The sequence below is a fragment of the Canis lupus genome, chromosome 8 (assembly GCF_003254725.2).
Source record: "Canis lupus dingo isolate Sandy chromosome 8, ASM325472v2, whole genome shotgun sequence".
NCBI lineage: Eukaryota > Metazoa > Chordata > Mammalia > Carnivora > Canidae > Canis > Canis lupus.
The window spans coordinates 27,835,509-27,862,025 of NC_064250.1; the positions used below are offsets into that span (position 1 = coordinate 27,835,509).

Genomic DNA, 26,517 nt, shown 5'->3' on the forward strand with positions numbered 1-26,517 from the left:
TCATTCTTTGGTTTTGGTAAGGGAAGTGTCTCTATTGTACACTCCTTCCTGATATACTGTGAGATGGAATATGGGGTAGCCTTTGAAGCAGCTTGCAGAGTGGATAGTTCCTGATCCCGTGGGTCCAGCCAGAACTGTGTTACCAGATAGCTGTAGCCACTTGTGATTTGAGATCACAGGAACAGAGAGTTTGAAGGGAGCCAGTGAGAAAAGTAGACATGATTAAAAGAAAAAAAAAAAAAGAACAATTTCTGGGCAGGTCAGAGTAAGGTTGTCCTTGTTCTGGAGATGAGCTGGATTGTTAGCTGCTAAAAAATGGGAGCCGAGAACTGACGCGTTTCTACCCCAGCATGGCTCTTAGCAGCACTTTTTGTCTTTCTAGGTAAAGATTTATTAAGATGATGAAGAGAACAAGGGAGGCTAAAATTACCCAGATTTGTTTTATTATGTTTTCATTCAAATTTAGACAGCAGCTGTCTGTCCTTTTAATTGAGCTGTTCAAATCATAGCTAGGAAGCCAAGCAGCCAATGGCATGGTGCCACGTCCCGTGTTCCTCTTTAGGTCCTGGGGCTTATACCTGGCTCCTGGAAGCAGGTCTCAGGTTGCAGAGCTCTGTCTGAAGGCAAACTCCAGTGACAAATCTGTTCTTCCAAGAGCTGATGGTGCTTTTGCATTTTGGATCTCTAGCAAGGAAGCAGAGCCCCCAACACAGAGGCAGAGGTGGATGGTACTTTATTGGTATGACTGGAAAGAGTTCAGAAAAGCTTTTTGTCCCCCAAATATCTCCTGCCCATTTGCTACACGAATAGGGAGTCATTTTTGTGTGTGTGACTAATACCCTTTTCTAAAATGCTTGTCATTGGCACCAGAAGATAGGTAGCTTAATTTTCAAAATTTTTTATGAACTGGCTGCATGAAATCCATTCTTTCTCATAACCAACTAGACACTTCTGAGGGAAGGGAATGGGGCTTATGGGTCAGGGACAAAGATAAAGAATAGAATACAGGGTGGCAGGCCTGGGTCCGAGTAAGGGAAGGACTCCTGGAAATCATTGTGAGGATTCTGAGTGCTAATGATTCCCCAAATATCCATCCACAGCTATAGCCACAGCCTCTCTCCAGAGTCCCAAATCCATACTGACAATTTCCCTTGGATATACCCATCTGAAGTCCAGTGGGCACCTTAACTATAGCAGATTCAAAATTGAATCCTTCTCTTCTTTTTTGCTCACACTTTATGTGCTCCAGGGTTTTTTTTTAATATTTATTTATTGGACAGAGAGACAGAGAAAGAGTACAAATGGGAAAAGTGGCAGGCAGAGAGAGAGAGAGAGAGGGAGAAGCAGACCTTCCCACCCCCGAGCAGGGAGCCCGACGTGGGGTTCTATCCCTGGACCCTGAGATCATGACCTGAGCATATAGCAGATGCTTAACTGACTGAGCCACCCAGGTGCCCCATGCCCCAGGTTTTCTTGAACTTCTCCCCTACTTCCCCTACTTCCCTACCCAGTCACCAGTCCTAAAAATTTTGTCTCCTCCATCTCTCTGCTCCATGGTCCCAATGCCTCTGACTTTCAGCTTCTACACACAGACAGTTGCAATAGGCATTTAATTGGTCTTTCAGCCTCTCTCTCTCTCTCTTTATTTCCTCCTTCATACCACTGCCAGAATTAACTTGCTGTATATAAATCATATCACTATTCACCCCTAAAAATCCTTCCTTTAAGTATCTGCTGTTGCCACAGAATAAAATCTGGACTCCATAGTGTAGTGCCCAGAGCCTATCTCAGTCTGGCATCCTGCCGATCCTATCTCCTTGCCTCACCGGAACACAGCCCTTTGATTTTGATTATGCTCTATCTTCTGTGTTAAATAACCTTTCCCACCATTGCATCAAACCTAGCATAAATACTACCTCCTCTGTGAAGTTCTCTCCTGCTCCCCAGGAGCAGGCTGCCCCTTCTTCCCCCGGAGTACCCTACATTGTGCCACTGTTGTAGCGTGGATGTTGAGTACAGCACCTACATACAGGGAGTGCTCTATTAATATTTATTGTTGAATGAGAAAGACGCTGGTGGGAAAACATCTACAAGAGATGACAGACGGTGCCAGAGGGAGGAGAGAAAGCACTGAACACCAAATTAACACAGCAAATGAGGTATCATTTACAACCATCAGACTGGAAAAGGTGAACAAGATTCTTCATGCCCAGACTCGAGGGTGGAATAAGAAAATGGGCAGCTCCATTTGCTTCTGGAAGGATGGAATATTGGTGGAGACTTCCTGTAGGAAAATTTTGACAGGGTGCATCAAAGCTTTTAAAGATGATGGAATTTGACCCAGCAGCTCCATTTTGAAGAATCCATCTTAAGGGATGGATGAGGATTCAGTGATGTTAATGTAATGGAATGTAAAGATCCTATTTCTACCAGCAATAACATAGTGATATCTAAAATATCTAACTAAATAAGGCAGTTGTTGAAATAAACCACAGCACATTTCTATCGTGGATTATTAAACAGCCATTAAAAATGTTAACATGGATCTATACTTATTACCATGGAAGGATAGTATGTGTGACCTACTGTAGAGTGAAAAAAGTTGGTTCTAAAAATATACACATACTGTGGAGATCCCTGGGTGGCTCAGCTGTTTAGCGCCTGCCTTTGGCCCAGGGCGTGATCCTGGAGTCCCAGGATTGAGTCCCGCATTGGGCTCCCTGCATGGAGCCCGCTTCTCCCTCTGCCCGTGTCTCGGCCTCTCTCTCTGTGTGTGTCTCTTATGAATAAATAAATAAAATCTTTAAAAAATAAATAAAATAAAAATATATGCATGCTGTAATCTCATTTCAAAGTATTAGCATAGAAAAAATCAGGAGGAATATACAGTAGCATATCAACCGTGCCTATCCTGAGTTGGTGGTATTCTTTACCTTTTTCTATGTTTTCTGAATTTTTTGGAAACTAATCAGGAATTAGTTGTATGGTGAAGTGCATGCACATAAATGTGCAAGCACACACTCCCAGAAAGGTTATTCTATTAGTAGAACAGAGAAAGCTTCTGCTGGTGGGTCAGCCAGCTTACCCTCATTACCAGTTCCCAGCTCCATAGCAGCCTCAGGGCAGCCTGGCTGCAGCATGTTTAAGGCAAGAGAGGCAAATATATCTCCATCTTTTCTGTTAATATCGAAGTTAGCCAAGAATCCTTTAGAGGATATTTGGAAAACACTTGGAGTTAAATCATCTAGTGACCGCGAATAATTCATGGCAATAAACCTTCCTAAAACTCTACTATTAGGGAAAATCATTTTTGAAGGTCTCCCCATCAGAAATCCAGTCTGGCTGAGCTAAACCCTAGCAGGAAAGCTGGCAGGAGCTGTAGAAGCTGATGACCCTTCTCTCTTCTCCCCACCAACACATTTTAGATCATAGAATGCCTGCTAATTTCCAATTCAATTAGAAGTACTCCGGAGTGAGTGTTTGTTGACAACACCAACCAGGGGGAGCTGGAAGGGGTGGGCTGGCATTGCCATGGTGACAAGGCCTCCAAATACAGGATCCAGGTTGTGAGGCAGCAATGTTTGCTGCAGGATCACTCCCCAGTCCCACACTGCTGCTTGGTCAGACCCCTGGGCCAGACAGGAAGTCAGGAGCCATTCTTTTCATGGTGCTGGGGAACTGGGTTACTCTGCCCTCCATGCTGCTCTGTGTCCCTTGAACAGGCCTGAGCCCTAGGCCCACAGATGGGAGCCACCTCCTCCTTTGCTACTTCTGCCCCTACCTTGTGGCCACTCAGGCTCCATATTGGACCCTGTAGCCGGCCTCTTCCCTCTGTAGCACCTCAGCCCTTCCTGTTGCTGTTTCAGTCCCAGAAGGCCAGGGCAGTGAGTGGTCAGAAGAGCACGGGGCCTGCTCTGTGCTCATGGTGTCCCGCTGGGTGACCCAGGCTGGCCCTGCCCAGTGTTGCCACTTCAGGGCTCCCTCCCTGTGGCTGCCCCAACTCATCAATCTGGAGGCCCCAGAGCAGCACTGGCAGCAGTTTAACCAGAGTCTGTCCCCAGAGCAAATTGTCTGGGAGCTCTGCCAGCTTGTGAAGAAAATCTGCTTTGTGAACAGGGGAAGAAGCCTCTTTTATACTTTCTGCTAATCACGTTATTCACATAAGAGAGCTCTTCGTGCTTCCTTCCTTTCCCACAAGCCCCTGCTTGTCCAGGAGCCTTGAGGAGACCAGAGGGAAAAAGTGAACAGGTGGTGAGCGAGCGATTGTCCAAAATATGAAGGAAACGGTAAAATACACGTTCTGAGAAATGATTCCACTTCTCAGAAGGCTGAAGTATTTTAATAAACATACTTTCTCAGAACAGAATTAAAAAAAAATGTTTATCCTTGACTGGAAAGTTTATTGCGGCCCATTATAAGCACTCTTCCCCTTCACAAAACAAATAGTAGCATGAGTTATGTCTTAAAAAACAAACTGTAATTAATGGCTCTTGCCTGCAAGGTAGATTGCTCTGTGATGTCTCTAAGCTGGTTTGATTTTCCCTGCCTTGACTTGTCCCTTCACTTTTGTCCTTTCTCTCTCCTCTCATCCTCTTTCTTCTGTCCTCAGTCTTTTCCTTTCTTTCCTTCCCAGCTTTCCTTATCTGAAAGAGTTAAGTAGAGACCCAACAGCTCATGTACAACAATAAAAGAATGAGACTTTTATGTTAAATCATATTTAAAAAGTCAAGATTAGATGAAAGACAACCTTCAAGTAATGAGTTCAGGAAGTTATGCACTTGACATCATTGTCCACCATTCTTCACAATGTTTATACAAGTCCTCACTTGAAATTACCGTTAGGGTTGATTTATAAGGTGTGTGTGTGCACACACACGATCTGTATGTAAATTTTGTCCTTTCTTGATTATGTTCCTTCTTCCTTAAATCGGGCTATAAATGACAAATTCTAAATAGGAAAAAAAAAATCACTCCAGAAGGACCAAGACTTGCCATCAATAACAATACACAGATATGTATATATTTTAAATAAGCCCTGAGGATGCTCCCAACAGAGACGGCCCAGAATTACTTTGTGAAAACTGAGCAGCAATGTTCGAGTCAGACATAGCACCCAAAGTGGCCATTAGGGAAGATGGTTTTTCCTTTGGGTATATCAGCTCTGAAAAGTTGGATGCTGTTTATTTTTATTCAGCCTTGTGATTGAGTAGGGAGCCTCTTGTGACAGGTGTGATGTGCACTAACATTTCTTGAGTGCATTCTCTGTGATATGCCAGGCTCTGTGCTGAGAATTTTATGGGCAATATCTTGTTTAATTCTCCCAACAGCCCTGTGAGAAAGCTGAGGCCTTGGGAACAGGTAACTGACCAGGGTCACATGGCAGACCTAGGATTTGGGCCCCCTTTTCTGACTCATTTACCAAATCACCAACCTGAGGTGGGTTGTTTCCTTTATGCTCCTAACCCATCTGGTCATTTAGAGCATCAAAGAAGACACTGCATGGAAACATGGTAGCTGCTCAGCATTAAATAAGTGAGTTTTCATGTCTGTTTTTGTACAGCTCTTTCTCCTTAGCCCTCAGTATTCTCATTACATATGTATTTTTTTCAGGAACTTCTCCATATTTTCCCTAAAATAATAATGACTTCTAAAAGATCCAAGAATAAAAATAAATAAAATATCCAAGAATATTTTATGACTACAGATTTTTGTGCTAGCCAGTGGCTTCCTTGGTAGATGTTTCTCACTTGCTTCATAAACAGTCTCTGTAGAAAGATTTATCATTGGCCTACCTTGAGCAGCATACATTGTTTTCTTTGTAAACCTTATAAGAAATCTTAGTACATACACATGCGATATTATGGCTTCACCAATTCCATCAAATATGCCTGCAGTTGGTCTTAACCAGAAGTTGGAAATCTTTCTTTCCTTTGGGAATTTACCTCTGTGGCCAATACCTGAAGGATCCATCTTTGCTGCCTTCTTTAATTTTTGCATTTTCCCACAGGCCTTTGCAGTGACAGAATTATCTCTGACCTTTCTGTATGCATGCCCTGCTCTATGCCTTCCTCCTTTCCTCTCTGCTTGGGATCCTCTTGAGAGTGTGCCTAAGATGGTTTTCTTTTCTTTCTTTCTTTCTTTCTTTCTTTCTTTCTTTCTTTCTTTCTTTCTTTCTTTCTTTCTTTCTTTCTTTCTTTTTCTTTCTTCTTCTTTCTTTCTTTCTTTTTTCTTTCTTTCTTTTTTCTCTTTCTTTCTTTCTTTCTTTCTTCTTTCTTTCTTTCTCTTTCTTTCTTTCTTTCTTTCTTTCTTTCTTTCTTTCTTTCTTTCTTTCTTTTTTTTTAGATTTTATTTGCTTATTTGATAGAGGGTGAGCAAAAGAGAGAGAGCACAAGCAGACCGAGGAGAGGCAGACTCCTCACTGAGCAGGGAGCCAGATGTGGGGCTTGATCACAGGACCCCAGGATCATGACCTGAGCCAAAGGCAGATGCTTAACCAACTGAGCCACCCAGTGACCCCAGATCTTCTCTTTCTTTTGGCTTTCTCCACGCACAATAGCCCCAAGTGCATCTGCAGAGCTGGTTGGCAAAGACTGTAAACTTAGCTGCTTTATTCACTTGCAACTCTGTCTTAAGCCCCTCCAAGAAGCCCCACTACTTCTCAACCTACCTCCAGGTAGCTGTTTTCAGGTAAACATAGTAAATGAGAAACTGATATTCCTCCAACAGAATAGAGGCAGGGACAGATTTTAGAATCACTGACGAAATTTGGTCTCTAACTATAGGTTGTTGTTTTTTTTTCTAATGAATCTTGGTGGTAGTTTTATTAACCACTTTCAAAAAAAAAAAAAGATTGTGACAGACTTAAATAAGATATCATACAGGCCAATGACCATCAACTAATATAAAGAGGAAGGTAATTCTGATAATATGAGTAACAGCTTTGATCACGAAGATTCTTCTGGATTGTGTGATATATCAGGATAACACATTTTAAATTGTAAGGGTCTAGGGACACCTGGGTGGCTCAGTGGTTGAGTGTCTGCCTTTGGGTCAGGTCGTGATCCCGGGGTCCTGGGATCAAGTCCTGCATCTGGTTTCCTGTGGGGAGCCTGCTTCTGCCTCTGCCTATGTCTCTGCCTCTGTGTGTCTCTTATGAATAAAAAGCAAACAAACAAATAAATAAATAAATTGTGAGGATATGCCATTATTAATGGGAAAGATGAATACCTTTTGTAGGTCATAGAACATATCACCTCATGAGCCATCAGTGTTTATGATTGGGTGATAGAATAATGTAAGAGATTAGGGAACCCCATATGTCATCATTTCATAGGTGGAAAAATCGAAACAGTAAGAAGTTTCTTGGGAGAGAAAAAAATTGGTTAAAAGCTAGGATTAATATAATAGTTCTTCTAATTAAGTGATAAATTCATTTTATTCTTTTCTTCTAGTATAACTTCATAGTGTATATATGCATAGGAATCATATGATCCTTTCAATCACTTTAGTACTCTTTAATATAATTCTAGAAATGAAGAACATTGAAGTTTAGATTTTGCCTCTATGATAAACTCAGACACTAAAGTCTCGCCACTCTATCCTTTAAATGCCTCATCTCTAAGGGTTTTGTATGGAGCTGGGGGTGGTGGACAGATAATAATTACTCATGCCAAGGTGTTGTTGCAATTTAATTAATATTTATAAAGCACTTGGAAATCCTCAGATGAAAGGTGCTCATCCAAAGAACAATTATCTTATGATCTCTCTCATGTTCCTGCTCCAGGTTTTTGGCCAAAGTGGAAGGGGTTAGTTAACCTAGAACTCTGGGAAGCTCTGCTACCAGAATTATGATGAAGCGTGTAGACATTAAGCTTGTCACCCCTTGTGCAGAGTGATGGTTTATTTTGGGTTGCTGAAATGCTGCTGCAAATCACTGTGTCCTCAGGAGACAATGTCATATCATCAATCAAGCCTGCCCCTGGGGAATTTTCTGTCTCAGCAACTCCTGTCCTTAAAGGGGGCTCACGCAAGGAAGGCACAGCCTCCTCCTGATAGTTGGTGTAATGATTCATTTTTTTCAAGATAGATGAAAGTCTTCAGGATGCAGCACAAATAGAGGAATTCCAGTAGCCACGGGGGAGAGAGATTGGGAGAAAGAACAGCCTCTATGTCCCCTGCTTGATTCCTCATTTCCAGAACCCACCCACTTCTGGTCATGTGGCCAAAATGAAAGAAAAGCAAAGATCGAGGCTCAGTAGTGAGGTGACTGGAGCTGTCATAGAGAGGACTCCTCCCTTTGTTGCCACATTGTCTCCCGGGATTGGCCACAGCATTGCTGACCACTGAGCACCTGGAGGGCCTCCGCTTCCTCCCCAGCACTGGGCACTGATGTGTGCTGGAAAAGTAGCCATTCGCAGGCCACTGGGGAGGCTCTCTACCTGCACTCTAAAAATGAGGAGTGTCCAGTTCAGTTCTGCTCTGACAAATACAGTGAGTGGGTGGTGGTGCGAAGGGGACCTCTGCTAGACTCTTTCTAAGTGTCCCTACAGAACCAACTGTATCAGAATCACCTGAAGAATGTTCTGATTCTGAGGGCCTGGAACTCTGCATTTTAACAAGCTCCCCACGTTTCTCTGAACTAGCACAATACCCTGACCCACTCCTTGTTGAGACCAGTTTCAGCTAAAAGTTTGGGTCTAATAACCCAAACATGCTAGATATTCTGATCGCCTGAGAGGAGCCATCCCTGTCAGCTGGCATAATAGGTGGCTGCTACATCTTTTGAGAAAATGTCATGTAAATTACTCATCAGAGAATACTAAGGAATGGATTCCTTTCGCCGTCTTCTCAGCCCAAATCCACAATTCTGTAACATATTAAACACCTACTGCAAATACCCTATGCCAGGTCTTTCTTTGTAATGGTTGCTTTGGCTTTACAATGTAAAATCTGGTTGGCAAAGGCTTGGGCAAAAGCTCTTATGCTCCAAAGAAGCTGGTACTCATTTAATCAATGTTCTCAGCTACTTCCTGAATTTATATTTTTAAATAAGGAGTACCTGTCTATCATCAGGAGCTTTTTCTAATGACCTGGAGTCAGGCCTGGGTATCAGCCATTTAAACGATAGCTTAGTCTTTGACCTAGATTCAGGTGTATCTGAAGTTCTATGTTCTCAGCCTTTTGTTTATCCCCTGCCTTCCTCATTTATGCAAGTCTAGGCCCTGGCATTTCCCTGGCTGACACCTCTCTCTCCTCTGTAGTCCTGATTGGAAGCAAGCAATTTAAGCTTTCTCAGTGCCCATAATAGAGAGAACTTAGGCTGATGATGGAGCACTAACCAACTGTGGGATATCAGAGAAGTTACACAAGCTCTCTGAGCCTTAGTGGCTTTATTTGTGTACATGAAAAGAATAAACCTTACCTTGTTGGGATTAAATTAGATAATGTATGTTAGTATCCTGCCTCATACTTGGCACATCATATAATGTCACGCTCATCATCTCTGGCCTCTACTTAGACTCCTTTCCCCACGTGTCCCTGCCTGCTCACCCAACCCTGGATGCAGCCAGTACCCAAGCATGATACGGCTTGGGTAGATATATAGAGAGGGAGATCATTCTTAAAGCACTTCTTCACCCTAGCATATTCTTTAAAAGTCATCTCTCTCAGTAGTTTTTAAGATAAAGTGTTAATAAAAGCAGGTATTAAGACTATGATGACAAGAAGAGAAAGGAAGCAATATGAGATGTAAAATATGTGGGGTGGCTAGTTATGGGTACTACTTTTTTTTCTAGTCTGTTTTCTCTCTCATGAACCAATAGCAGAGTTTTCATGTGTACCCTGAGTCCCTGACCCTCTGATTCAACCATAGTGGTGTCCCTACCTCCCATCCTAGAACCTTGTTACGCCTGTTTTCTTAGTTGTGCTACAAAATGGAAACAGAGCCTTACCTCACACTCCCCCTCATTCAGTCCCTTCATTTAGTGGTCTAGTTCTGATAATGAAGCGCTCACTTTTGTCCCATTCCAAGTCACTCCACCCCACCCCTGTTCTCATCATTCAGATTTTAGCTCTGCCTTTGTCGCATCTCTTAAGTGCTGGTTCTGGGACATACCTTAGTCTTCTTCTACCACTCATACCTGCCTATCTCTGACTAGGCCCTTTGCCCAGTAGCAGGGCCTGTGTTCTCCATCTAAGTTTTTCTTAAATTTTGAGGGAGTGAGAAAGAGCACACGTGCATGTGTGCACTTGAGTGGGGTGGGGGTGGGGGTACAAAGGAGGGCAGAGGAAGAGGGAGAGAAGCAGACTCCCTGCCCGGCTAATGCTGAAATCATGATGCTCAGACAACCCTGAGATCATAACCAGAGCTAAGATCAAAAGTCAGATGCTAAACCAACTAAGCCACTCAGGCGCCCCTCTCCATCTTTTGATATGCCACTGTCTGACTGCCTGAATTTTAGTATATCTGCTGTCCAAATTCTCTATGGCTGGGCCCCACCTACCTATTGAGCCTCTACTTCTAAAATAACTGGTGCTCCATCTTAGGGAGGTATTCATGCTCCCTGGACATGGTATCTTGGTCTGACAGCATCTCCACTATCACTTGGACCTACCTCCCACCATCTGTCTTAACCTTAATAGTAAATTTGCTCCTCCTTACTGCATGGTCTTCAGTGTTCAGTTCTAGTCAGGATATCAACTGCTTGAAATAGGCAGCCAATGACACAGAGAGATGGTTGTCAGGAGACAGAGTAGCTGAGTTGCTACTCATGTTTCCAAGGAGACCCATCCCCTTTACACTCAAGTAGCTGCATTAAAGAAAACCATCAGGGAGGCTAAATTTTTACCATTAAATAGCATAAAATCTCTTTACTGAGAGCCTAGGCAGTGGAGTTTGAGGAAAAGCCAATTGCTAATACAAATAGAATGTGAGAAGCTTTAGATCAGCAGAGCCTTAAGTATCAGGAGGCTGGGATACTTCAAAGCAGCGACTGCTGTAATGCTTTTGACTCATGGGTGACACTTTCTAACCTTCTAGGAGGTCACTGTTCTGATCACCACTCTTAAACGTCAGGGCTGTTTGGCTGCTGTGCATCTTAACTTCATCTTTTAGCCCTGAGCCAGGCTGCACTATTGGGGAGATGGGAAAGTGCTCATCTCTGGGAGAGAACATGGAAATTTCCCCCCTGCCAAAGGTTTGGCTACTGGTCAACCTGGTGCCATGGATTCCCTCTTCTAAGGATTAAATTCAGCTATTATGTATCCCAAGATACCCTCTTTAAAAAGCAAAATGTGTTCCACTTGAGTAATAGTTCCTCAATTTGCAGGAACTGGATTTTAGGTTAACTGTTTGCCATCCAGGCAGTTAGACACAGGGCCCATTTACAGGGGATTAGTAGGAGAAGAGTGTAGGCATGCACTTATTCAGGTGTCCACTCAGGAATACAGCTCAGGAATAGAAGCCATCAGAGATGCAAAGGGGCAGGGCAACCAGAAGCCAACACACAAACTGGAACCTCCAGATGCCTTCAAAAAGAAGCAGGGTGAGGATGTGTGTGTGTGTGTGTGTGTGTGTGTGTGTGTGTGTCTTTGAGAATGAGGTAAAATACTAGCTTTCATTTGTCTATATTCATAACTCTTTAGTTCCTTGTCATCTTGGGTGTGTAAAAAAATTAGAAAGTGCTTGTGTTTCTCTAAATACAGACAAAATGGACATATTCTTAGTCTCAGATAAATATGAAAAGCTGTGGGCTTAGAACTTCATGTGTTTATTTTTTGATGGCACTTAGAATAAAATGTTCCAAATTTAACATTTAACAGAGAACAAACAAACTAACCCATTATGCAAATGGTATTATGGTTGGAGAGTCCGTAGGCAAAGGAAGATAGATGTATTTATAATTGCATTTTAATCTTCTCCACTGGAAACAATTCCTTGTCTGTTTTAAGTTGATGCCAATCTGAACTAAGAGATGGTGACTTAAATTTAGAACTTGGTCAAGATGGCTATCAATTGCTTTAACTATAAAAGATCTTGCAATTTTGTCTCCAAATTGCAATGTCATTTATAATTCCCTTTGTCATTACAGATAGATGTTGTGTTATAAAACTGAATGATGAGCTTTGTTGCATACTTTAATTATTATTTTTGTCATGAAAAATGCCTAAAATTTGAAACTGGGAAATAACAGGGGCAATTAAGGAAACAATCTGTAACTGATGTACTCATCCCTCTAAATTACATTTTCCAATAGTTATTTATAAAAGTTGACCAATCCAGTTTGGCTGTTTCCTTACATATAAGACCATAACTCTCCCCTGAGGAGTTTGTGGTCAGTCATTCTAACAGCATTAATGAGTTTTCCAATCCAGACCAGCTGGAATCAAAGCTCTAAAGTACTTTATTTTGAGCAAAGAATATACTACATGTCACACAGATATGAAAATTCTTAATGAAGCATTAATAAAGAGAGTGTTTATCTTTCACATAGCTATTATAGAGGCCAATAAGAATGTAGAAATATAGCTGTTGGAGAAAGAGAGATTAAGTTGTATTTTTCTTGGTCATAGCTCTCAACCATTGGCAGGGATGATATAATCTCAAATTTTGCCCAGTGACCCAGCCATAGTCCTTGAATTTTCCTTCCTTTAGACCCAATTATGAAGCCTACAATTACACCATTGTCATTGAGGCAGAGGCAGACATACTTTACCTTCTGCAAAGCAATGGCCTGAAAATGTAATCCTGTTACAGTAGTAATGTCTAGCCATAGTCATGGTTGCCATTGAAGATTTTTCCCCAAATGCAAGCTGGTTTTCCAGTATGTCTTGATGTGATAACTCACAGAGGTGATGAATAACTCTGTGGAGCTCCTCCCAAGTTCCTGTCTACAACTATCAAGCACCATTGTCCTACAAGCATAGCAAGACTGAAATTTCTGAACAGATGTGCCTCAGCTAAGGAGTTCCTCTTGGACAGGTAAAATGTAAAAACAATTATGGAAGCTTCATCTGTGTAAAAGAAAAAAAATCAGTTCTGCATGTTCCAGCTAATTTCTTATAAAGTAGGGTTTGTATAGAAAAAAAGAATTTGAGGGTTCACAGAATCCAAGGAGCATGATTTCCAAGGAGGTCATTCCTATGGAATTACGTGAAGCTTTATATCAAAGCTTTGTTTTAAAAATGGAGTTTTCCTTAATACTGTTCAGAGCATACCATGAAGATACACTATGATAAGGATAATTTATCTCCTTTCATGACACAAAAAGGGATATTATTTAAAAATTAAGAGGAAAAGAGAAATGTAGATTTAGATATATCATCCATGGCACCCCATCAAGTAAGGGGGTTGTCCTCCAAGGGCAGCAAAAAAGAATATTAGAATCCAGCTAGCCTTTTTTTCTATTAAGTAGCTGTAAGATCTTGGGCAAGATACTTTCATTCTGTGAACCTCATTTCCAACTCTATAATGTGGAAGTATACTGATACTAATACCTCTTGTGGCTACCTCCCAGGAGTATTGTAAGGATCCAATAAGAAAAGGATATGAACCTGTTTTATAAACTGTACTAAATAATATGTGTTAGAGTAGTAGTCAGTTTTCTTCTTATTAATCATATCTCTGATATAATATAAGAAGAAACTAATTTCCCTGTGACCCTTCTCATTTTTGGGGTCCCATGTATTTTCTCCTGCTTTGGGAAATTTTAACTTAGGAAGCAAAATGATAGAATCCTCAATCTGAGAAGTAACTGATTTCCTAGCTAGGATCCTACTGGGAGATCTGGTTTACTTTATTGCTACCATAGCATGATTTTCTCTCGATTGGCTGTAGCTATTTGGTTATAGCTTTCCTATTATAGAAAACACTCACATTATAGAAAACAGAAAACTAGGCAAGCCAGCTTTCTCTGACACTTCATTCATGTATGCTTGCATACAATCATTCATACATTAACTACATTAATAAATACCTATATGCCAAGCACTGAGCACAGGAGAATGAATAAGATTCCTATCCTCAAGATGGCTTGTTGTTCCATTAAGAATAAACTAAAAGATTTGATATATGGTACACTAGGTATTTCTTGCTTTTCTGTTACAAGGCTTGGCATATGGTACATTTTAACAAATATTTCTAAAAGAAATGAATGAAACACAGGCCGCTAGTCTCCTTAGAAGAAAGGACAAACTCATTGGATTCTGGTATTGAGAGCCAAGGAAAGGCTTGAGTATTCTAAGTCAATATATCAGAGATTTCTACTCTTGAAATCTAGAACAGACTCAACTTTTAAATTACTTTTTCAATGCAACAAGGTCATGGTGACCCTTACACTGAGATGAAATAGTGTACTCCTTGCTGACTCATCCTGTAAAATGAAAAAGACATTCTGTGGAGAAGTATTGGGAAGAAAGGAAAGGAATGAAGATAGTCACTGAGGCAGAGACTCCTGGTAGCACAAAATTTGGAGATTTATATCATTGGTGAATCTTACGCTCGATAATCCCTGGGATTTTTTGCCACTGATACATTAGCAATCACTCAGAAATAGGCAGCATGAGTGACCTTGGCACAGCATTTTAAGAGAAACTCACTATACTCATTAGCAAAGTTTACTTGTAAACAGATATGCCTACCATGTTCTGTGGATTGGTATTGTCAAAAACATCTACTCTTTGAGAGACTGCATTAAGAAGATGAAAAGGCAAAGCACAAAATGGGGAAAAATATTCACAAAACATATGTCTGTCAAAGGATTTGTCTTCAGATATATGAAGATGTTTTATCACTAACCAATACAAAGACAATGAATTTAAAACTGGGCAAGAGATTTGACCAAATATTTCATCGAAGATATCTGTGAATGGCCACTAAACACATCTGAAACATTTTAACTTCATTGGTTATCAGGAAAGTACAAATTATATACAACAATACACCCACCGGAATGGCTAAAATTGGATAAGATGTGGAGCAAGTGCCCTCATACACTGCTTATGGGAATGTAAATTGGTGCAACCACTTTGGAAAAGAGACAATTTCTTATAAAATTAATCATATGTACCCTATGGCCCAACAACCTGACTTTTAGGTAATTTACTCAATATAAATGAAAATATATGTCTGCACAAATATTTACATTTGAATGTTCACAGCAGCTTTTTCTTTTTTAATCTTATTTATTTATTCATGAGAGACACACAGAGAGAGAAAGGCAGAGGGAGAAGCGGGCTCCATGCAGGTAGCCCAACATGGGACCCAATCCCGGGTCTCCAGGATTATGCCCTGGGCTGAAGGTGACGCTAAACCGCTGAGCCACCCGGGCTGCCAGTCACAGCAGCTTTATTCTTAATTGCCAAAAACTAGAAACAACCCACATGTCCATCAAGAGGTAAATAAACATACAAAGTGTGATATATCCACAAATGGAATTAAATCCAGTGTTTAAAAGCAATGTACTATTTATTTATGTAGCAACATGGATAAATCTCAAAAATACTATGTCTATCAAAAAAAACAGACACAAAAAATGTACACTTTATGATCCCCAAAAGATAAATCTAACCTATCATGATAGAAAGGAGATCAATGGTTATCTGGGGCTGGGGGTGAGGAGGATGTTGTTACAAAGAGAGTTGAGGAAACTTTTGGAGGTAATACAAATGTTCTGTGTCCCTGACTGTAGAGGTAGTTGAAGACATAAACTTTTGATGGAACTGTATACTAACATAGGTACATTTTACTATATGTAAGTTAGAGTACTAAAAGGTCTATTTAAAAAACTGACATGATACATAAATTTACTAAAGTAGAACTACAAGGCATAGTATTTATATTATGAACAATTCATAGTAAAGTAGGTACCTTTACTAGTAGAATGTAAGAGCTAAAATAGGGTTGGAGTGCGTAATTTGAAGGAAGTGTTACTTGAATGTTCTTTTAATAATCATACTGATATGTCTCAGATGAAACAAAATGCATTTGAATCTTCAGGAAAAATGTACATATTTATGTATTTTATCTTCCAGTAGAAGTATATAGTCTTAAAAACAAGGACTACTGTCATTTTTATTTAAATTTAGAAAAGAATTTGGAAGAGAAACATTGATTTATTGATAGAGGTGGGCAGGTTAAGAAACTAAAATTCAAACAGCCCAGCCAAGAAGTAGGTCTTAAGCTCAGCCAAAAGGAGGAGGAGGAGGAGGAGGAGGAGGAGGCAAAAAGAGCCTTGCAGGAGCCAACTGTTTTGAAATTATAAATTTTCACTAAAGAGATGCTGTGATATGATGGATTAGTCTCCCAGGGATGCCAAGTTCAATGAATTGCTCTGTGTACTTTGTAGACACAAATCCCAGGCTTGGCCCCATTTACTCCTTTTCTTTCCCCTGGAATATATCTTGGGTCTAAGCCTCATGTCTCTTCTATAGAAAACTCTGAAACGCCTTCACTCAGAGATGAGCCAGTCGAAGACAGAGACCCATGACCTACCTACCTTCCTTCCTGGGCTCCTAATGTTGTAACTGGCATGTGGGAAGCTTATATATATTGTAAAATGAAATAATCAGTTCTGAAATTCTGTTTCTCTACTTTCCTTTAACTCACCAAGACAAGTTTGTGAAGAGCAGAAGTGGTATTTATTTACTGTAAAGGCTTATCTCTGGACAAATCATATTTTTGGTCCCATCTGGATTAAGCCCATTCATGTATATAGACTTCTCTGAGCAGTACAGAGAACTGACTTAACATGGAATTGAAATTGTGGAGTGTAGAATGAATGCTTTTAACTGTAGTAGTCATTTTAAATGTACTAGGATTAAAGGTCATTTAAATGACTCATCTACAGAAATTTAAAGTGAAAAGATGACATTCTTAATTTAGCTGTTCCTTAGATTTGTTCTTTAGCAGAATTTTAAAAGTGGCTTAAACACACCTCAGACTGATTTATCCAAGACCACTCATCAAATCAAAAATGGATTTGTATATAAAACGTCTTATTTCTAAATGCCAGAAAATAATCTGGTCTTAACCTCAAAATTTTAGGTTATGAATGACATGCAAACAGTATCATTTTTAGTTACAGATTTTACATGTAGCTATTTTTATGTAAATACATAAAACCAGAGAGCAGGGATAGGGTAAAAGAACAAATGATGAGCAATTTAAACTTAGCCTTTGCAGATAGGCTTTACATTTTTCAATTAGCTTTGTCGTTTAGATGTCTGGCCACCATATTTCTGTTATAAAATCCCATGGCACCATGTTTTGGGAGTAGTAGCACCATAATGAGAATCCCTGTTTTCCTTTTTATGTTTTTAGAAAGTGCTCTAGGAAATAGAGCATGAATTTAAAATCCAGTCACACATATCTGCACCTCAGCATCATCCTAAAATCATAGGTTTGACAAATTTCCACAAGTGTGTCCCTTTGAGGATTTAGAAAGAGAATGCTACCCTTCCCCGAGAATGCTACCCTTCCCAAGATTGAAAATACTTTCTATTCCAGAAATTTCTCCAGCAACTAGAGAAAATTAGATTTGGCCTGAAGGATCAGACCAAAAAGAAATCCTGCTGTGGGCAAAGTTAAAATATAGTAGAAATTGAAAGTGCAATATGTAATATAAAATTTTATGTACAATACTTCAGCAGCATGTGTACCCAGATTAAAAAAATACAGGAAGATTAGCATGGCACCTGTGCAAAGATGACATGCAAATTCTTGTATGCTTCTCATTTTACAAAAATAGAAGTTATAGATTTGATCTGCGTAGGATAAAAATTATACAGAAATACAAACACAATATAAACAGTAATTATCTTGGGGAATTAGGACCACAATTTTGAAACCTCTCTGTATTTTAAAAAATGTTCTGCAGTAGGGGTGTAAAAATTCATAATCAACAAAAAGAAAATAAGCATTTAAACACAAAATGATATGTTCATTCAAGCTATTTGACTACCTGAGTTTATTTATTCATTTTTAAAGGTTTATTTCTTTATTTCAGAGAGAGAGAGAGAGCTTGAGTGTGAAGGGTAGAGGGGAGAGAGAGAGAATCCCAAGTAGACTCCATGCTGAGTGGGGAGCCTATCATGGGACTTGACCTCACGACCCTGAGATTGACCTAAGCCAAAACCAGGAGTCAGATGCTTAACCAATTGCATCACCCAGGTGCCCCAGCTACCTAAATTTAAAAGCAGAGTTGACAAAAAGTGAATTAAAAACACTTTTTAACCTTTCATGCCTTAGAGAAATGACTTTCTAGTTATTTCTCTTTTAATTCTAGTATAGTTAGCATAGTGTTATATTAGCTTCAGGTGTATAGTATAATGATACAAATGTGAAAAGATGCTCAACATCACTCATCATCAGGGAAATGCAAATCAAAACCACAATGAGATATCACCTCACACCTGTCAGAATGGCTAAAATCAGGAACACAAGAAACAACAAATGTTGATGAGGATGTGGAGAAAGAGGAACCCTTGTGCACCATTGGTGGGGATGTAAGTGGGGCAAGCTAGTGCAGCCACTGTGGAAGCCAGCATGGAGGTTCCTCTCAGGCTTATTTTTATTTAATTTTTCCTTTTTTTTCTTTTCTTTTCTTTTTTAATGTTTTATTTATTTATTATTTAAATTAAATTAATTGACATATAGTGTATTGTTTTAGAGGTAGAGGTCAGTGATTCATCAGTTGTAAATAACACCCAGTGCTCATGACATCACATACCCTCCTCAGGCTTTTTAAAAAGGTTTCTTTCTTCACATGATGTTACACTTCTTGCTGCTTAATTTTAACCCTTAGACTATCTCATCCTGGTGGCTCTCTCTTCCTCTTGCCCCTTCCTTTTGTGCTCATTGCATTACAGTCACTGACCTCATTACTTTCAGCTCGTCTTACACTTCTTCTGGACTATTCACACACCCTCCCAGACACTTGCTTTATTTTTTTTAAGATTTTATTTATTTATTCATGAGAGACACAGAGAGAGAGAGAGACACAGACACAGGCAGAGGGAGAAGCAGGCTCCATGCAGGGAGCCTGATTCGGACCAATCCCTGGTCTCTAGGATCAGGTCCTGGGCTGAAGGTGGCGCTAAACTGCTGAGCCACCCAGGGATCCCCAGACACTTGCTTTAAAGGGAAGTCATAAAGTAGAAAAGATTTATTATTTTTGTTCTTTTTTTTAAAAAAAACGTTTTTATCCATTTACTTGAGAGAGAGAGGGAGAGGGAGAGCATGAAGGGAGAGAGGGGCAGAGGGTGAAGCAGACTCCCTGCTGAGCAGGGAGCCCCATGTGGGGCTCCATCCTATGACCACATGATCATGACCTGAGCTGAAGGTAGATGCTTAACCAACTGAGCCACCCAGGGGCCCCTATTCTTGTTCTTTTAAGAGAAGATCACATGCATCACAGAGAGACTCTCTGATAGGCACAGATTCTGCCTTCAGGAAGTTGAGTCTTTTGAAGATGGTTGAGTAAATACAAAAGTGCAAGTGGATGTTATAAGCATCACGAGAGGGGTGAGCTCAGAGTCCTACGGAGGACAAGGAAGGGGTCAAGAAGAAAGCTAAGGAGGAGGCGTCTTTTCTGAGACCTGCAGGACAAGAGGAGTGAGCTGTGTGTTTTGCACATGTAGTAAGCCGTAAGCTGTGAGTTGATCTTCCCCCAGCTTTGTCCCTGCTCTTAATAGAGACTGTCCTCTGTAGACTGAAATGGATAGTTAAATAGCTGTCTACAAACCAGACTGTCAAAGAGGCACACTAGGTGTTATATGCCACTGATGAATTATTGAACACTACATCTGCAACTGATAATGTACTATATGTTGGCTAACTGAATTTAAAAAGAGAGAGAGACACACACTAGAGAATAAGTACTTTGAGTTCAAGCAGTGATTTTCTTCAAAAGGCAGAGCAGCTCCTGTGCCTTGTTTGTCCCTTTCACCCTTATCCCTAAGTGCCTTGGACTTCCAACTGCCACCACTTCTTTATTTGAAGACTTCCTCTGGTGCCTGGAGCCTACTTTGTCCCATATGACATAGGCAAGAATGTTAGGGAATTAATGTCCTCCAGAAGCAGTCCACCACCATAGCCAATAGGAATTGGGACACAAATACCCCCGCTCCCTGGCTCCTTGCAGGGATGCCTCTGAGATGTGTGTTTCCCCAGAAATAAGCTCTGGTCGCCCATAGTGATAACTTCCCTGTCACCTTATGGTACTTTCTTCATCTTCCAAGTAAGCTTCTCTATAAACCTCAAATCAGGGGCTCCTGGGTGGCTCAGTGGCTGAGCGTCCGCCTTTGGCTCAAGTCGTGATCCCGGGGTCCTGGATTGACTCTGACATTGGGCTCCCCGCAGAGAGCCCGCTTCTCCCTCTGCCTGTGTCTCTGCCTCTCTCTCTGTGTCTCTTATGAATAAATAAATAAATAATCTTAAAAAAATAAATAAACCTCTATTCTTTGCTGCAGCAACTGTGTCTGAAGGAACCCAAATTAAGATTCATGACCAAAGCACATTTGCAAACAAACAAAGCGTCACTTCTTAAATTGTCTCTACACTCCCTTCACTCTTCATCTGGATACTCTCCCTCTGTATGCATGTGTCTATCACAGCACTCAGCTTACCACTCGCTTGCTGCTCTGCCTCTCCCTTTGAATTGTAAGGGTTTTGAGACCATGGATTATGTCTCTCATCTCTCTATTTCCAGGACTTCAATAAATACTTACTAAATGGATTTCCTGTGAGCTTTGCAATCATTGTCCAGGGCAAATGTCTTGGTTCAGGATATTTTACAAAATGCCTGGTGAGAGGGACAAGGTGAATGAATCTGGAGAATGTTCTGAAAGAGAAGCAACCCGGAAAACTTTAACACAGTAAAATTTAACCCCTGCCCATGTGTAAAAGCACATGCATTACTGTGCTTCAACTTCCCTGTCTCTAAAGTGAGGATTAAGTAACACATGCCATGATTTAGTGTCGGAAAAGTGCTTTGGAACTTCGGTGAGGCTCTATACGATTAAAATAGTAGCCACTGTTCCATCATTTAAATAATCTCATTGGCAAAGACCATGCATTAATCATCACAGAGGAGTATTTTTATAGTCACTGAACATCTTTCATCTGAGAACATCACCATGGTTTATAAACATTAACTCAGTGTATTCCTCATGACAACATGCAGACTGGTCCTTTACATGAATTGATAAACCAAGGCCTGAAATAGCTAAACAGCTTGTCCCAAAACATCCAGAGTTGGGGCAAGAAACAGGTCACTATTAGGAGAGTTAGTAATCAAGAGATAGCCCTATGTAAATATTTGGGTAAATGAGGCAAAGTAGATCAGATAGGCAGACCCTTAAGGAAAATAGCTCTTTCTCCTTTCTCTGCAGCCTATAGAAGATGGGGTATCTAGAAAAATCTCCACGGACTAACAGGTTTCATGAATTATGAAAATGCTACAAAATATTTAGCAGTTGCTTTATGCTTGATTCTGTGCATCCAAGGATCCCCATTCAAATGTCCCCATGTATTTTATGCTCCTGACAATAAAAATAACTGTACCTTCCAGTCAGATAAAGAGGGAAGGCTGCTGTACCTTGAGAGAAGACAGATGGGTGAGGCATACATTCGGACGGCTTCCATTACAGTAAAATACGATCCCTTGGTCTCAGCATCTGTTCTGCAAATGTAGTGGGAACCTTTCATCAAGATTCGGTGGCAGGTTCACTGGTCAGCAGTGGCCAGTTCCTCTTGCTTATGCCCTGGTGTTGGTAAGTGAATTCCAACTTTGGCCAGTGGATCACCAGCCAAGAGGTGTGAGTGCTTTGTGGCTTACAGACACCAGCGTTATCTCTCCCCAGCTGATCCTCAGCAAGTGCCAGTGTCAGTAATGTGATACGATCATGTGATACACAAAGCACTAGGAACACTTAGAAAACTGGCAGATTCTCAGCTCTATCTGCTGTGCAGCTTTGGGAAAATCACTGTATCTTTCTGTTTTTCAAGCCCTCAGCTAAGTAGGAGTTTTAGCCAGATCTGTAATTCTTCATCTACAACACAAAACCCCTTCTGAGATTTCTCAGAAGCCACTAAAAGGGACCCTTGGCAGAGCACCAAGGTCCCCAACCTAGCTACAACCAACTGCCTCACTTTTTTTCCCCTCTTTTTTATATTGAGTGTCCATGAAGATTGCAATTGGGAAAAAAGGGGAAAAGGAAGGCTGTTTCTTACTCCAAAAAATTTTTTAGGAGTTTGAAAATCACTGGTCCTGATAGCTGCTTTTCCTAACTTTGAAAACATAAAAGAAATCATTAGATAGTTCTGATAAACTATGATTCTTTTCCAGTAGAGCAGAATGGAATTGAATCAGGTCACTGCAGAGAGAGACCTGCCAGCAAAACCAGTCAGGTGGTCGAGGGGCATCCAAGAGGCTTTGTGGAGTCAACGTTCTCACTGCCACCGCTGCCCACTTGCCAGAAGGGGCTCAGCTGAACTTTCCCACCAAAGGGTGCTGCTTTCTCCCACTACACAAGCACCCCTACCTCTTCTCATATTCAGAAACTTATAACAAGCACAAGTCATGTTTCCTGAGACACACAGAAGTAATGGCGTGTCTCATGGGACATGCTGGTGGAATAGCCCACAGATGTAGGAACTTGGTGTTTTGTATTTCTCTTCATGCCTTTCCTCTAACTGGGAAAGAAAACAAGCACTGTGAGTGCCTGAAGGCACAAAGCACATTAATTTTGATACTAAATTCTTTGGGCTTGGGACACTTGGGTGGCTCAGCAGTTAAGCGTCTGCCATTCGGCTCAGAGCGTGATCCTGGAGTCCCAGGATCGAGTCCTGCGTCAGGCTCCCTGCATGGAGCCTGCTTCTCCCTCTGCCTGTGTCTCTGCCTCTCTCTCTCTCTCTCTCTCTCTCTCTCTCATTGTGTCTCTCATGAATAAATAAATAAAATCTTTAAAAAAATAAAAATAAATTCCTTGGCCTTAAATCCTAGATTCTATACTTATTCATTCTTTGGCCTTGGACAAGTCACTTAACTTCTCTATGTTATTTTTACACATGTTTAAAGAAAATAGGAACAATGATGACAGCAACAATAACACCCACCTGCCTTTCAGGAATATGACAATTAGAGTTAATATGCATTAGTGCATGGGAAGTACCTTCCATTTAAGAAGCGCTCGGGGAGCACCTGGGTGGCACAGTTGGTTGAGTGCCTGACTCTTGATTTCAGCTCAGGTCATGATCTCAAGCCCCACATGGAGCCCCACGTCAGGCCCTGTGCTCAGCAGGAAGTCTGGGATTCTCTCTCTCTTCCTCTACCCCAACCCCTCCCATTATGTGCTGTCTCTCTCAAATAAATGAATCTTTTTTAAAAAGCACTGCAGAACACTGAGGGGGGCACTTGACAGGATGAGCACTGGGTGTTATTCTGGATGTTGGCAAATTGAACACCAATAAAAAATAAATTTATTATAAAAAAATAAAATAAAATATAACAGGATTTTTATAATCTAAAAAAAAGCACTGTAGAAGTGTAAAATACAAATGCACACACATGCATATACACACGTAAATGTGTCATTATATATACAATATATAGAGAGAAATATATAAAAATATATTTTGTATATAAATAAACAAAATTTTGGTATTTTTAATATATAAGCTCTCTCTATAAAATATATTTATATAAATTCTTATTTACTTATTTACACACATGTGCACAAAGAGCTAAGATATTGGACCAGGCATTTTTATCAATGTTGTTACTGTGTATGTATCTGTATATTTATTATACACTTATTAGCAATCACTCCACCCTTATGGATGAGGAAAAAGAATTGAATTTCCTCTCCAAGCAAGCAGTAGGTGTCTAATTGAAGGTTTGGTTTCCTAGTCCCAGCATCTCAGCACAGATCACTCTACATGGAGAGATGCACGTCTGAAGCATCTCACCTGGCAAAGGCACCTGGCAGCCGTAGCTCATAATGAAGAACCCACACCATCAATTTTACTCTTTCTTCTAGTTAAAAACGCACCTTTCCTGTGACTGGAACAAATGCCAGACCACAGGATCTAAGAGAGATTTACCCGCTTATTCCCAGCTTTGCGACGAGATGCCTTGGGTGGGCCACCTGGCTACAGAGAGCCAAGCCTGCAGCGATGTGCCCGAGTCAGCGCCTACCAGCTCAGGAGAGCCAAATGTCACGTTCAGGAATTTTGTGCGGCAGTTGTTAAACACAGCCACTCTTAAAAATTAAATTATGTAAACTTGCAATTACATAAATTATATTCTAAACAAAGGTAGTGAATACTCAACACATCATGTTCTAATTATTTCACTATGTATTACTGCTCTGCGTGCCCCGGGGGTGGCATGCAGCTACTGTATATGGCAGGCGTGCTATGTAGCCGTGTGCTACTGCGTAGCTCATCCCGGCTCCGTCTTTAGTGGTGTCACACTGGAAGCTTCACCTTGCTGTGGTGGGAATGTTTACGCTACGGAAACTAGCAAACACTACAAATCAGGGTTCAGCTTATGGTTTTGTTGATTATATAGACTTTGTTATGCGAAAATGTTAATAATGCAGATTCAACTTAAAAGTGTGGTGCATCTTCCTCAAGATATTTATTGATTTTTCTTAGTCTATAGTGCAGAAGCTTGGCAGATCCCATCTTAACAAAGAGATTGAGGTTAACATCACAAGGAATAAGATACGTAATGCACCCTTGATGCCTGTAGTCTGGCTCAAGCTACCATTCTAGGAAATGGAACCACCATTTGCATTTCTGCCCTCTGGTCCGCTAGACTCAGAGTTGCCTGGACCTGCTTTTTTCCCTTCTTGCCTTTTATGCATGGCCATCCATCTACTACTGTCTGGAATGACTTCTCCCTTCCTCTCTGCTCAGATGAATCTTGCCCTTTAACCAAGCACGTTGCTAATTTTTTTCACTCCTACATGAAGCTCCCCATGAAGATACCTGCAGTCTTCATTCTTGCAATTCCTCTATTATTTTCCATAGTATTACTTCTTATAGTACCATTCAGGAATTATATGATATATCGGACTGCTAGGTTGTGTGTGTGTGTGTCTGTGCTTATGTGTTATCCTCCAACATGACTTCCAGCCTCTAACAACAGAGACTAACCACTTCAAAGGACCTCCTATGCCTCTGTAAATTATACCAGAATCTGAGTGTGTATTCAGTGAATACTTGTTGACTGCTTTTAAAAACAACTGGACACCATAATGAAAGTTCTAGATTTGTATTAATTTCTACAACATTAACCTTTAGTCTTTAACCAAATGTCTCTAGGAAGTTTTTATATCTGAGTCTTCAGATGGAAGTAGCAATACCATTATAGTCCATATTTTCATAGAACTAAAAACCCACAATTAACCTTCTAACAGTGACAGCAGTACGAAGATAGAGCTCAGCCCTAGGTTATCCCCAGCCCCACTCAACCTCATTTTGTAAATCTTGTCAACCCAGTGCCTGGCACACTGCCTGACACTTATTAGGCTCTCAGCAAATGTCATAAATGTTATTAAGTCCCTTGAAGGCTGAAACACACTGTTCTTGGGTCACTCTGAAGAGTATCTCCCCTGGAACAGTTTAGAAATTATTATCTTTGATGAACAATCACTGTGTCTACCTCTTCAGTATCTGCTAAATGCTTGGGTAACACACCTTGTGCAGCGCTCCTGGCTTTACCTCAGCACAGTCCAATGGCAAAGAGAGTACCCAGTTCAGAGGAATCACAGCATCAGGTAGACAAAGCCAAGACCTGCTTAAATTTTTGTTGTGCTTCAAAAAAGAGCCTGAAGTTCCTTCTGGGAAAGGGCAGGTTGATGATAGAGAATTGCTGAGGGCCTTTGGCAATTATTCAGCAGTATTTATGGGATTTATTTCTTCGGGTGATTTGATTTACAGAAAAGTTGCCTTAAAAAAAAAAAAAAAAGCTGGATAAAAAACAGGTCCAGCATTGCATTTGCATGAGTTGTCCTGAATGGCATAAATGATTTTTCCTGAGGCCAGTAGCTCAGAGTCTAAATAAGACACTGGTATTTTATGGGAGCCTGATGCATGGCAGTGATCGGGGCTGCCTCTCTGTGCATACTGCCTGGCCTCCTGCTGAGTCTCACCGAATGTTCCCCATCTCCAACCCATTCACCACATGAGAAATTTTGAAAGAATCGTTTCTAGACATTTCTTCCCTGTTTGTCACACCTACTCATTCCCTCTTTTAGAAAAGCACCATCCTCGGGACACCTGGGTGGTTCAGTTGTTGAGCATCTGCCTTTGATTCAGGTCATGATCTCAAGGTCCTGGGATCGAGTCCCATATCAGTTTCCCTGCATGGAGCCTGCTCCTCCCTCTGCCTATGTCTCTGCCTCTCTCTCTGTGTCTTTCATGAATAAATAAATAAAATCTTTAAAGAAAGAAAAGGACCATTCTCTCGAACTCTGTCACTAAATGTCATATGCCCTGGAAATGACAGTTCC

The 26,517-nt window shown here is 40.8% G+C and overlaps 1 protein-coding gene, 1 long non-coding RNA gene and 1 pseudogene across 2 annotated transcripts in view; 2 read left to right on the forward strand and 1 right to left on the reverse strand.

Annotated features, from left to right (window-relative positions):
- FRMD6 (FERM domain containing 6) overlaps positions 1-26,517 on the forward strand; it is a 231,805-nt gene that overhangs the window by 9,502 nt on the left and 195,786 nt on the right. The gene's annotated exons all lie outside the window — the stretch shown is intronic.
- On the reverse strand, positions 404-22,175 carry LOC125755561 (uncharacterized). The gene is made up of 3 exons (XR_007412328.1): positions 21,594-22,175; positions 20,725-20,837; positions 404-684 (listed from the first exon to the last, which is right to left on the reverse strand). It is a non-coding gene; the product is annotated as an uncharacterized LOC125755561 (long non-coding RNA).
- LOC112658122 (U6 spliceosomal RNA) lies at positions 17,635-17,735 on the forward strand (annotated as a pseudogene).